The sequence below is a fragment of the Muntiacus reevesi genome, chromosome 1 (assembly GCF_963930625.1).
Source record: "Muntiacus reevesi chromosome 1, mMunRee1.1, whole genome shotgun sequence".
NCBI lineage: Eukaryota > Metazoa > Chordata > Mammalia > Artiodactyla > Cervidae > Muntiacus > Muntiacus reevesi.
This window is the reverse complement of record NC_089249.1, coordinates 75,104,338-75,118,568: the sequence shown is the minus strand read 5'-3', so window position 1 is coordinate 75,118,568 and position 14,231 is coordinate 75,104,338.

Below are 14,231 nucleotides of genomic sequence, written 5' to 3'. Positions count from 1 at the left end.
TGGCTATAAAACCTCTCCCCACCTCTCATACCTCGCAGACTCCCTTTGTCCCCTCGCTCACCCACCCCCGGGAGTTCTGCCCGAGAGTGACCGCCCAATGAAGGCCTTCACCAACGGTCCTTAGAGGTGGCTCTTTCTTCCCGCAGCATTCTCTAACAGAGAGTGAAAAAGCTGGCTTGAAATTCAACTTTAAAAAAACTATTATCATAGCGTCTGGCCTCATCACTTCATGACAAATAGATGGGGAAACAGTGGAAACAGTGACAGACTTTATTTTCTCAGGCTCCAAAACCACTGTGGGTGGTGAATGAAGCCATGAAATTAAAAGACGCTTACTCCTTGGAAGGAAGGTTATGACCAAACTAGATAGCATATTAAAAAGCAGAGACATTACTTTGCCAGAAAAGTTCCGTCTAGTCAAGGCTATGGTTTTTCCAGTGGTCAGGTATGGATGTGAGAGTTGGACTATAAAGAAAGCTGAGTGCTGAAGAATTGATGCTTTTGAATTGTGGTGTTGGAGAAGACCCTTGAGAGTCCCTTGGACTTCAAGGAGATCCAACCAGTCCAACCTAAAGGAAATATCAGTAATGGGTGTTCATTGAAAGGACTGATGTTGAAGCTGAAATTCCAAAACTTTGGCCACCTGATGTGAAGAACTGACTCATTTGAAAAGACCCTGATGCTGGGAAAGATTGAGGGCAGGAGGAGAAGGGGAAGACAAGGGATGAGAAGGTTGGATGACATCACCGACTCAATGGACATGAGTTTGAGTGGGCTCTGGGAGTTGGTGTTGGACAGGGAGGCCTGACATGCTATAGCTCATGGGGTTGCAAAGAGTTGGACACAACTGAGCAAATGAACTGAACTGAACTGAACTGCTCCTTGGAAGAAAAACTGTGAAATACCTAAACAGCATATGGAAGTGCAGAGACATCACTGCCAACAAAGGTTCTTATAGTCAAAGCTATGGTTTTTCCAGTAGTCACGTACAGATGTGAGAGTTGGACCATAAAGAAGGCTGAGTCCCAAAGAATTGATGCTTTAAAACTGTGGTGCTAGAGAAGACTCTTGAGAGTCCCTTGAACTTCAAGAATATCAAACTGGTCCATCCTAAAGGAAATCAGTCCTGAATATTCAGTGGAAAGACTGATGCTGAAGCTGAAACCCTAATACTTTGGCCACCTGATGCGAAGAACTGACTCATTGGAAAAGACTCTAATACTGGGCAAGATTGAAGGCAGGAGGAGAAGAGGATGACAGAGGATGAAATGGTTGGGTGTCATCACCAACTCAATGGACAAGAGTTTGAGCAAGTTCTAGGAGTTGGTGATGGACAGGGAAACCTGGTGTGCTGCAATCCATTGGGCCCAGAATGTCGGACATTACTGAGCGACTAAACTGAACTGAACTAAACTAATTGTAATAGCATGTAAACACAGCTATAAGAAAGGAAAGTATAAGAAACTTTGTGAACAAAATTGAAGAAATGATCACCTTTACTTGGAGCTAATAATAAGCTTCAGAGAGATGATGACAGTTGAATAGGAATTAAATGGAGAACCAGAATGGGAAAAGACTTTGTTGTATATATGCAGACAAATGAAACAGCATTACCTGTTAAGCAATAAGAAGTACTATGGAATGACTGAATCACAGCCTGTGTGGTGGTCAGATGTCAGGAGACACTGATGTTGAATTTTAAAAACACCAGAGATATAAAAGTATTAGTAGGATCCAGATGATGAAAAGTTATAAATAGCTTTGTAACTGCTTATTACTCACATTCTACCTTCTGCAGATTCTGAAATGATGCAGTAACAGACACATAATTCAGAAAAGGCTCAGAATATTAGTTTTCCTGTTGAGGAATCTACATTAAGTTGCAACTGGGATCCAAGACCCTATGCATTTATCTTTATCCTTCAGGAGTCACACCTGCCCTACTGATCACACATGAAGGAGAAAAGACCATCATATATCCTGTGGGCAGACAAATCCACCAGAGAGCTCAGGCTTCAAGACTGAGATATATTTCTCCCCAACTCATACAGAAAATTAAGTGAAAGAAAAGGAGAGAAAAATGAAGATGGAAGTTTTCTCCAGACTATAGTATTTTATTAACAGAGTCAAGAACATGAAGAAAGAAAAACAAAGCGTTTTTGGCCAGAAAGAGCATTATGCTAAGGACACACACACAAAGACACACAAAGAAAATGAAGGGCCATATGGATTTTAGAGGGCTTCCCAGGTTGTGCTAGTGGTAAAGAACTCACCTGCCAATGCAAGACACATAAGAGATGTAGGTTCAATCCCTGGGTTGGGAAGATCCCTTGAAGGAGGGCATGGCATCCCTTGAAGGAGGGTATTCTTACCTGGAAAATCCCATGGGCAGAGGAACCTGGCAGGCTACAGTCCATTGAGTGTTGAAGACTTGGACACGACTGAAGTGACTTAGCACAGTACACCAGCATGCATTTTAGAACATTCATTCTGACTGCAATGTAATGGAGGAACTGGGATAGGGAATGTCTGGAGCCAGGAGGATTCGTGAAGAAACCACTGCACCAATCCAGAAAGTACGGAAGGGAGTCTAAACCAACAGGATGGTAAGGGGAGTTGAGGGGAGGGGATGGACACGAGAGAGAGTTAATTATAAAATCTAGAAGAAGACTTTGCTCTTTGAGGAGTAAATAATCATTTAAGATGTTTTTCAGACTTCCGAAAGGAAAAAAAAAAAAAATGTGACAGAGGTGAAAATAAAGGTAAGTATCAGCAATAGTAGGTAGAATCTAGACGCTACATCTGCTAGTGTTTGGGGATGAAATGGAGGATGAGCTGCTTAACAGGAGCCAGAGAGGTTGGATTGAATAGGAAGCTTCTGAAAGTTGGTTAGGGTCTAATGCAATCACCTGAGAGGAAAGGGGGCCCTGGGTAAAGACAAGCATGGACTGAAAACTGGCACTTGTTAGGCTGCATCAATATGTCCTGCTGCGAAGTCCTTACAAGCAGCAGTCAGAGGGCCCGTGAGAGATTGTCAGCCTGCCTGATTCAGAGTTGGAGCCATATAAGAAAAGTATCTTGGGAGTCTGACACAGTCAGGGAGTCTGAAATGAGAAAGCAACTCAAGTGGCCTCCAAGACTTAGATATCCGGAAAGGGGCTGATAAAAAGTGAAAACAAAAATAAGTGGTAGGAGAGAGGATCTCACTACAGAGGGCTGGGGAAAGGAAAATGTTAGAAAGTTCAAGGCATGGGAAGTTTTCAGAGATTTGGAGAGTGGTGTTTATGGTTTTAGAGAAGCAGTTCCGGGCAATGAAAAGTTGCAAGTCAGGAGACTGAAAGAGAGTATAGGTAGAGGTTTCAGAAGCTGAGGAGTTCCGGGCATTGAGAAGGGGGATCAATGCGAGGTCTACCCTGTGAGGGAGCTGGAGTGGGAGGCAGGGAGTGGTAAGCCTGTGTGGAGGTAGGTAATTGTCTGGAGAACATCAGTGTATAACAACACAAGAGCACAGAAGACCCTCTCTGAGTACTCTAGTGAAGGATAAGCTACAAGTTCAGCTGGTTCAGCATCAAGGTGAAATCCCTCTGAAATATAACTGAGTCTGTCAATTATTAGTGGGCTCCATGAGAACAGGAAATCATCTGAGCTGTTGCCCGGGAATTCCCAATGTTTGACATGCAATGAATGATTGTTGACTCTGTGAATGAATAAATGATTATACTGGCAACCAAAGAACAGTGAGCCCTTAGAATCATAAGAAACATCATCTCTTGCCCATCATGTCCACACTGTCTTATATGGGCTGGGAAATAGGGGCTTTAGGGTTTCTAAGAGAAAGACCTGGCAGAAAATAAGTATTCTGTCTATCTGGGGTTTACATTATAAAAAGACGATCTGAACAACTAATAGGATACTAAGTCAATCAGGTATCCACAACCATAATAATGGGATAAGCTATTGTTTCAGGAAGACTCATTCCTGTCATGTTTGCTGGAACAGGGTTTTTAATGTGGACCTATCTTACACAGAATTGCCTTTAGAGCTGGGTGGGACTGAACCCACAAGTGAGAACCCCTGTGGTCTGCTTCCTGGGTGAGAAAAGGTGAAGACTGACATTCTGAGATGGTTGTCAGGATGACTGGGGCTCTCTCAAGCTGCCTTTCTATAGGAAGGCAGGTCATATGATTTTTTTTTTTTTTTAATCTAGAAAACAGGATCCTAGTGGGATTGGCTGCTCTTTCCTGTGTTCATCTGTAAACACCTGTAAGTATAATAACACCATTGATTCCTTCTGTTGCTCTCATTTGTTACCTGCTTCCCTTCTCCACAGTGACCAGGATGAAGAGGAGCTCAAGATAAGAAATAGATTCAGGACTTGGGATTCAGGGAATATTGGCACAGTCTTCAGGTATTTAGAAGAAAATTATTTTATGGTATTCCTGAGGAGATAAAAAGACTTGCATATGGACACTTCCTGAAAGCATTTATTTTCAACTCATCATGAGAAAAACCTGAAGACAAAGTAAGTTGTTTCAGAGGATCTATAATTGCAGGTGTGTTTTCATGTGGTATCTTAATAGATTCCATTATTTATGGTTAGATGACTATTATTAACTATTTTCTTGTCTCCAGGTCCCGAAATTGTAAAAACATTCTAAAAACGGTCAGGAAAAAGATCCTAAGGCTTTCTTAAAATATCAGCATTGCCTCTGTCAGGCCGAGGGCCCTTGTGCACGCTGAGGGACAGGCAGGACACCTGAGCTGTGGCCTCCCGCAGGACATGACAGTCTTAATGGCCTCTCACTCCCCAGGTACCTGAAGTGAGAGATCCAAGAGAGAGGAGAATGGGTGGTGGCAGCTAGAAGAGTAGAGGGCACAGGCAGGAAACCCAGTGAACTTGACTCTCCTGTGTGCATCCTTCCTGGCTGTCAACATGCTGCTGGTAGAAGACTGGCCCTGGCTGTCCTTATGGCCTTGGTTGCTGTCTGCCCAGGGTACTTAAACCTGTTTTTCTGGACTTTCCTACAGCTCTGTTTACAAAGAGGCATTACAGTGTGAAGGCTAAGTGCTTGTGCTTTGGAGGGAAGGTAACCTTGTTTTAAGTCCAACTCAGTCACTTAATAGCTATATGACCTTAAACAAGCTACTTTGACCCTTTTGGGTAGTTCTGTTAAAGAGTATTTATACCTTTTATGCTAGAATGATCAATTTTCATTTCTGCCTTTTATTGAATGATTATTTAACTAGTTTAATTTTGCTTAATCTACTTTCATGTTCCTTTTTTAAATGGGAAATAAAAAATGACAGCAAAGCAAGTAGCTTATAGAGTGATTCCTCAGATAAGCCCCAAGCACAAGAGGTCAGCTCATTTCTTAATGCCTTCATTAGTTTTTCTGTGCTGTAAAGAGGCTGGACATCCCTGATCCTAAACCTAGTCCTTCTGAAAGACAGATATTCCCATGTTTTAAAAGCCCCTATTCTGGTAATATAGGAATAAAAGGTCAGTATGTAACCCATAGGACAGGAGCAAGAAGAGCTATCTGATGAACCAGCTCCAGATTGGGAAGTTTCCCAGGGGTACTGGATGTCACTGCACTATGCTGCCTCATCACGATGCTTCAATAAAACAATAAATTTTTTAGATATATAGAAATTGTAAATATCTATGCAGCCAACATCAGAGCACCTAAATATATAATATAAATATCAATAGATATGAAAGAAGAATTAGACAGCAAAACTATAATAGGAATTCCCCAGCAGTCCAGGGGTTAGCATTCTGCACTTCCACTGCAGGGGGCACAGGTTTGATCTGTGGACAGCGAGCTAAGATCCCCCAGGCAGCACACCACAGTCAATAATAATAATTTTAATAATAAACTTCAGTATCCCACTTTCAACCATGGATAATCATAAATAAAGAAAAACAATATGGAAATATTGGATGAAACTACACATTAGACCAAATAAACCAAACCTAACAGAGGAAAACAAATTTTTTTTCCTTCTCAAATGCATATAGAATGTTCTCCAGGATAGAACATATATTAGGACTTAACGAACTGGGAAAAGAACAAATTAAGCCCAAAGTTAGCAGAAAGAAGTGAATAACAAAGATCAGGGCAAAAATATCAATGAAATAGAGATTAGAAAGGTAATAGAAAAGATTGATGAAACTAAGAGCTAGCTTTATAAAAAGATAAACAAAACTGACAAAACCTTAGCTAGACTAAGAAAAGAGGATTCAAATAAATAAAAACACAAATGAAAGAGAAGACATTACAATTAATATCACAGAAATACTAAGGATGAAACTACTATGAACAATAATATGACAATGGATTGGCGCTAGTGGTAAAGAACTTGCCTGCCAACCTATGTCAACTGTTGAGCTTTTCCCACATAATGAGATAAATGCTATAGTGTGGATAAAATATTAGCACACTTTAAAAATAATTATTTACTTGTCACTTGGAGGATTTGGTGTCATGTAGTCAACAGTGATCGATGAATAGATGATATGCCTCTTGACTCCCAGTTCAGGGCTACAAGAAATGGCAGTTAGTTAGCATTATATTGGAAATATATACTAAAAATGATTTTGAAGAAGTACGTAAAGGACATTCAATTCATGTCAGAAAAAAATAAATGAGAAATCTAAAAAGATAAGCAGGAGAATAAATCTGAAACTTATGAAGTACTTCATTTTAAAAATGACTTCCTACTTAAATATGTATGAAGTGGGCCATAAAGTGCAGCTAACCATCGCTGGCAAAAATGTGGATTTTTTTTTTTTTCTTTTGATGGCTACAGAATGCAGAGTATGAGGATTTCTTGAGTTGTCCCACTTTTCATTCACAAACCTCACATCCCCTCACTAGTGTTTTGAAATCTGATTCCAGAAAAAGATTTGATTTGGGTTACTCAAGCTGCAGAGAAAATTATGCAATATGTTACTGCTCATCCTGCTATTATCTGTTAAAATAGTGTTACCTAATTGAAAAAGCACAAGCATTAGAGTTAGGAAGATGTGCATTTTATTTTTTAATTTATTTTTTCTTCCAGTTTTATTGAGATATGATTGACATACAGCACTATGACATACAGCATACTGACATGCAGCATAATGATCTGACATATACATCATGAAACTATTACCACAGTATAGTAAACAGCCATTCTCTCAAAGTTAAAGAAATAGAAAAAAATATCTTTTCCTTAGAATGAGAACTCTTAGGGTTTACTCTCTTAACAACTTTCAGAAATACAAGAGTAAGGATGTATATTTTAATTTCAATTGTGACAATAAATTAGCTGTGAGACCTAAAAAAAAAAAAAGAACCTGCCTGCCAGTGCACGTAGATGTGAGAGACATGAGTTCCATCCCTGGGTTGGGAAGATCCCCCAGAGTAAGGCATGGGAACCCCACTCCAGTATTCTTTCCTGGCGAATCCCATGGAGAGAGGAACATGGCAGGCTGCAGTCCATAGGATTGCACAGAGTCGGACACAACTGAAGAGACTTAGTATGCATGCATGGGTTAGGAAACCCAGAAGAAATGGATAAATTCCTGAAACACACAAGCTATAAAGACTGAATCATGAAGAACCAGAAAACCTTAAAAAATCATTAGCGGAAAAGATTGAATCAGTAATCAAAACTTCCCAAGAAGAAAAGTTGAGGACCAGATGGATTTATAGGAAAGTGCTTCCAAACATTTAGGGATGAATGAATACCAGTCCTCCCCAACCTTTTCCAAAAGATGAAAGAGGAAGGAACCCTTTCAAATTCATTTTATAATACCAGCATGGAAGATCCCTTGGAGAAGGAAATAGCAACTGACTCCAGTACTGTTGCTGGGAAATCCCATGGACAGAGGAGCCTGGTAGGCTACAGTCCATGGGGTCACAAGAGTCTGACACAACTGAGTGACTTCACTTTACCCTTGGACTAAAGACAGACAAGGAAACTAAAAAAAAAAAAAATTACTAGCCAATATCCCAGACGCGACTGAGTACACAAGTACACAACCCAGATAAACATAGATGCAATAATCCTCAACAATATATATTGGCATACAGAATTCAACAGCATATTAGAGGATCATAAGCCACAATCAAGTAGACGTTATTCTTGGGATGCAAGATAGCACAACATTACACAAATCAATAAATGTGATATAACTCAGAAACAAAATGACACAGGGACTTTGCTGGTGGTACAATGGCTAAGACTCTGTTCCCCGGACTTCCAGGGAATTCCCTATCATTTTCTTTCCTTCCTCTTTTTGTCTATTTGAGGTGATGACTACTTATTGATACCTAAAAGTGATTGGAAATTTTAGACGACGTCCTACAGATTCCTTTTAATGGTGAAAAGCAAAAAGATTCAATAAAGGGTAAGGTACTGGAAATAATAAAATTAATTTCTGAAAAAGAAATCTAATAAACTGAACTTTAACAACTCAATAATGCTTTGTGAAGAGAGGTTCGCATTGGAAATAAGAAGAGATGAGTACTGTAAAATTGGGCATTGAGAGAACAAATTTCTCAGCAGAGATGACTACTATCCAGGATGTTGCTGTTCAGTCACTCAGTCATGTCCAACTCTTTGCAACTCCATGGACTGCAGCATGCCAGGCCTCACTGTCCCTCACCATCGCCTGGAGCTTAACCAAGTTCATGTCCATTGCATTGGTGATACCATCCAGCCATCTCATCCTCTGATGTCCTCTTCTCTTTCTGCCCTCAATCTTTCCCAGCATCAGGGACTTTTCCAATGAGTTGACTGTTTGCATCAGGTGACCATGAGGAAGAAATTCATAGGGCCTGGACTCCATCTCAGGCCTGTTCATGCTGATCATGTTCGGCCACCTCTCCAATGGACTCTGTGCTTAGTGTCTATGGGAATGACAACAGAAGGATAAGACCCCATCTAGACATGGGAACCTTTAAGATCATACCCAGGTTACTCATCGCCTTAGAGAAAACATACTCTAATCACCCCTGCCTCCAGACAGGTCATAAATTTTTTCTGTATCTATCAAAATGTAACCACAGGCTTATCGATTATTAACTAGGTGGATGTAACCATGGGCTTATTGATTATTAACTGTTTGGACACATCACACATGAATGATGGGGTTATTGTGATTGTATTTACCCTTCCTTTGTTTATGTAAATCTCAAGGAATTTGGGGTGGTGGGTTCGGACACGTACACATGGTGTATAAAAGATTTTCACAAATACTGGTCGGGGTCCCTGGTTAAGAGGAGACTCTGCCTCGAGCCCACCAGTGTAATAAACTGCACTCTACTATCTGCATTGTCCTTCTGAATGAGTTTGTTTCCCGGAACATGTGGCTATAATGTTTGGTGCATTGGCCAGGAAACTCCTCACTTGGAGGAGACAAGTACCATTTGGGACTACTCCAAGGCCTTGCAGCTTGAATCTTCTAGAGTGGGGAAGGCATCTCACCCTTCTGGAAGGATTCTGCTTCTCAACTCCCGGACCTTTCCCGTTAGCAGGTAGTGGACGACAGCAGAGGAACTGAGCTCTTAAGTGAGGAGGTACCCACCCGGCAGGGTGGAAGAGGGGGCCTGATCACCCCACTGGGAGGGACTAGAAGGAGCACGAACCCACAGGAGCCTGGAATAGGCAGGTAGCAGCGATTGCTTGGTACACAGGTCGACGAGCGTGCTAGGATTTAGGAAGGAAATTTGTGAAGGTCATTTAGGAGGTGTGTCCACGCCATCACAGGGAAAATTATTACCAGTAATCGCCAGGGGATTTTTAGGATAGGAAACTGGTCCTTGTATGCTCGTATTCTGCCCTCCCACAGGAGGTGTCCCGTCTGCTATGAAATTCTTGACCCGTTTGGAATTGTTAGGCTAGAAGGAGGGGGGATACATAAGTGAACATGAGTTGGCTTTTCTGGAGATGGCCTGGGACATGGGATATTTAACCCATTTGTGTTTTCATCCGCACCTGATCAAGCCCGCCAAGGCAGAACGGACTTTAAGGGAGAAACAGTCTTGGACCACATGGTGTTCTGGTTCAGCTGTGCTGACTGGCAGGTGAAGACACGCTGATCCCCCTTCTCCCTCTGGGATCTGGCAGGTAAGGCTCTTGTTACCCCAATTAGGAAGGAGGCAGAATGGCAATTTAAGTGTCATTGCATGGAAATATCAGAAGTACACAGGGTACTGAGAACTTCGTAGACAGAATGAAAAGAAAAAGTAGAAGAAGGTCCAAGAAGGTAAGCAAGATGGGGGAAGTGAATCTAAGGCAACTGTAATGGAGTGCATGATAGGGATTAGGAGGAGACTATCCGCCTAATGAAGATGAAACCTAACCGCCTCCACATACTCTGTGAGGTTGAATGGCCCCCTGTGGGAGTAGGATGGCCACCAGAGAACACCATGAACTTAAAAATAGTGGAAGCAGTCTATACAGTAGTCACAGGAGAGCCAGGACACCTGGATCAATATCCATATATTGACTCATGGCTAGGGTTAGCTCAAAACCCTTCTACTTGGACAAGGTTCTGTATCCAGAAGGGAAAGGGAAAAATATTAATGGCACAAAAATTGACTGATGATAAAAAAGAAAATTCTACAGGACTTGGACGGGGATGACCTGACCCCTCCCCCATACTAGATAATGATGCACCTGCCTCCCAGTGCTCCACCAGGACCAGAGGCCAGCTTAATGACCGATCCAGGGCCAGGTGAAGTTCCTGCAGCAGCCGCTGCTCTTCCGCCAGCTCTCCCGGAGGTCGTAGAGCCGCCGTTTGGGCAGGCTCTGATCCCAGTGACAGAAGCCTCTGGCCAACACTTCCAGGATCCGGCTCCAGCCGAACCGCCCAAGCTTTACCCACGTCTCCCGGTGAGTACTGACAAGAAGGGGAGGGAGACGTTGGAATTAAGCAGAGACTGTGTTCTGCCAGAGAGTCAGAGGGAAGGAAAGAGAACAGACAATTATTTCCTGAGGTCTGGGAGGAAGACAACCCCCTCCTCCCCCCAGGCTGGCTAAACATCAAGCCTCAGTGATCATAGAACTCAAACCAGGCACCATCCCGGTTAGAAAGCACCAGTACTCGCTACCAATAGAGGCCTGGGCTGGCATACTGTCCCCACATAAATAGATTGAAACGAGCGGGCATTGTGGTAGAGTGCCAGTCTCCTTGGAATACACCGATCCTGCCAGTCAAAAAGGAAGGAGGACAGGACTATAGGCCTATTAAAGACCTCAGGTTAGTCAACCAGGCTACTGTGACTTTACACCCCACTGTTCCAAACCACTATACCTTACTTAGCCTCCTCCCACCGAGGACTAAAGTTTATACTCGCCTGGATCTCAAGGAGGCCTTCTTCTGCGAACGCCTCGCCGCAGCATCACAGCCCATCTTTGCCTTTGAATGGGAAGATCCAGTCAGGGGCACCAAACAACAGCTCATCTGGACTCCCCCACAAGTGTTTAAGAACACCCCAGCCATCTTTGGGGAAGCCTTGGCTTCTGACCTGAACTCATTCCGTCCGAAGAGTATGGATGTTGGCTCCTACAATAGGGGGATGACCTGCTGCTGGCTGCCGATACCAAGGAAAATGCTGGAAAGGGACCAAAGCATTGTTCCAGCTGCTGATAGAAGCAGGTTACCGGGTGTCGAAGAAGAAGGCACAGATCTGCAAGGAGGAGGTAAGGTATCTGGGACACAAGGTTCCAGACCCTAGTTGGGTCCTATATACTGATGGCACTAGTCTGATAAAACAAGGACAATAGTTGTCAGGTTAGCCAAAGTGGAAGGGGCCATCAGGACTGAAAAGGAATGGTGGGAAATGCCAAGTGGCAAATTATTGGTACTGGAGAAGCTGGCACACAATCTGGTAAGCCAAACACACCAAGCGACCCACCTAGGCCATGCTTCCTGCTCACAGGTTAATGCTGCCTCTCAGGTATTCAGAAAAAAACCTCTGGGTATTCAACTGAAAGGCATGCTGCCCTTTGAACACTTGGGAGTGGACTTCACTGAAATGAAACCTCACCGACACTACCGTTACCTGCTGGTCATGGTATGTGCGTTCTTGAGGTAGGTAAAAGCTTTTCCTACCTGGACTGAAAGAGCATCAGAAGTAGCCCAGTGCCTGCTTAGGGAAATAGTTCCCAGATTTGGACTTCCTACCAGTACTGGTTCAGACAATGGCCCGGCTTTTGTAGCTGATTTAGTGCAACAAGTAAGCAAAACTTTAAACATCAAATGGAAACTGCACACTGCATATAGGCCCAGAGTTCTGAGATGGTGGAATGAACCAACCAAACACTTAAAGAAACTCTCCAAGTAGATCATAGAGAGTGAATGCTCCTGGGTGGACTTGGTTCCGACGGCTCTGCTCAGACTCAGGATGACCCCACAGTCCCAAGGCTATTCTCCATACGAAATTGTGTATGGGAGGCCCCTCCCATAATAAAACAGGTGTCAACAAATTTGCCTCAGGTTAGGGGGGATAGGATTTCACAGCAGATGGAACTGGGTAAGGTAATAAATCGGCTAATTAAGTTTGTACAAGAAAGGGTGCTGTTCCCCCTTGGGGAACAGATTCATGAGCTGACGCTTGGTGACCAAGTATGGGTCAAAGATTGGCAACTTGATATACTAGCCCCTCTGTGGATGGGCCCTTATACTGTTATTACAACTACGCCTACTTCAGTTAAAGTTGCAGGTATTGCCTCTTGGATCCATCATACGAGGGTGAAGAGAATATACCACACAGACCCAGAAAACACTGAGTGGACTGCACAGAGGGACCCCACTGACCCTTGAGAGACTAAGACCATCCTTAAGAAGAAGAAGGAACAGAAAAGCCTGGACAAGCCCCTTCAGGATGAAGCCGCACAATCAACTCCTGCTGCTTGGCCTCATCAACGTGATTTTGAATTTAACTTCCGTTTCAACTCAGGACAATGTTTTCATCTCATGGGCACATTCCTACGCAGACTTCCACAACACCTCCAGCTGCTGGATATGTGGGACTATGCCTCTGTCAGTGATGGATGGACTTCCTTGGTGGGTGTCACCGCTCTGCCAAGGAGATTTTAAACCACTCTGCTCTTTTCTGGGAAGACAAAAAGAGACTTTCCTCTCTCTTGTCAATCATAACTTTTCCTTGCTCTCTTAGTGTAAGACCTACAGTCAATAGACTCGGGTCATGGAGTTACATTTGATATAAATGCCAGTGTAACAAAAGCCTAACCTACAACAATCCCCAGTAAATCTACCTTATTTACATGCTAGGTGGACAAGATCTGTGTTTCAATGGTATGAATATATCGCTGCCTTATTTGTACCCTCTATAGGGACAACAGATATTATGATTAAAGTAGAGACCTTGACTAATTTCACAAAACAGGCCCTCCTAGATAGAACAAGGGCCATTCAAGCTTTGAATGAAGAACAAATTCAGATGAGGAAGGTAGTAATTCAAAATAGGATGGCATTAGACATACTCGCAGCAGCCTAAGCAGGGACTTGCACCATAATTAAAGCCAAATGTTGTGTATACATCCTTGACCTGTCTGGAAATGTATCTACTGCCTTGGAGGATATGCAAAATCAAGTGAAAGCCATGTCTAATGAAAATATTCCCTTTTGGACTTCGGTCCTGTCCTGGGGAAAGGGAGACTGGTGGAAAACTATTGTAACTGTTGTTATAGTAATCTTAATCATACTGCTTTGTGGGCCCTGCTTCTTACAATGCCTTGTGAATTTTGTAACCCAGAGGTTGATAGCGTTCTCTCATGTGGGTGGCTGGAGGACTAAGGTACAATATATATCTCAATGAATTATGCTTGTTATGGAAACTAAGAGCATGAAGAGAGGGGAATGAAGAAGGAATTCATAGGGCCTGGACACCATCTTAGGCCTGTTCATGCTGATCACGTTCAGCCACCTCTCCAATGGACTCTGAACTCTGTGTTTAGTGTCTGTGGGAACGACAACAGAAGGATAAGACCCCTCCTGGACAGGGGAACCTTGAAGATCATACCCAGGTTGCTCATCACCTAAGAGAAAACATACTCTAATCACCCTTGCCTCCGGACAGGTCATAAATTTTTTTCTGTATCTATCGGAATGTAACCACAGACTTATCAATTATTAGCTGGGTGGAATGTAACCGCGGGATTATTGATTATTAGCTGTTTGGACACATAACACATGAATGATTGGATTATTG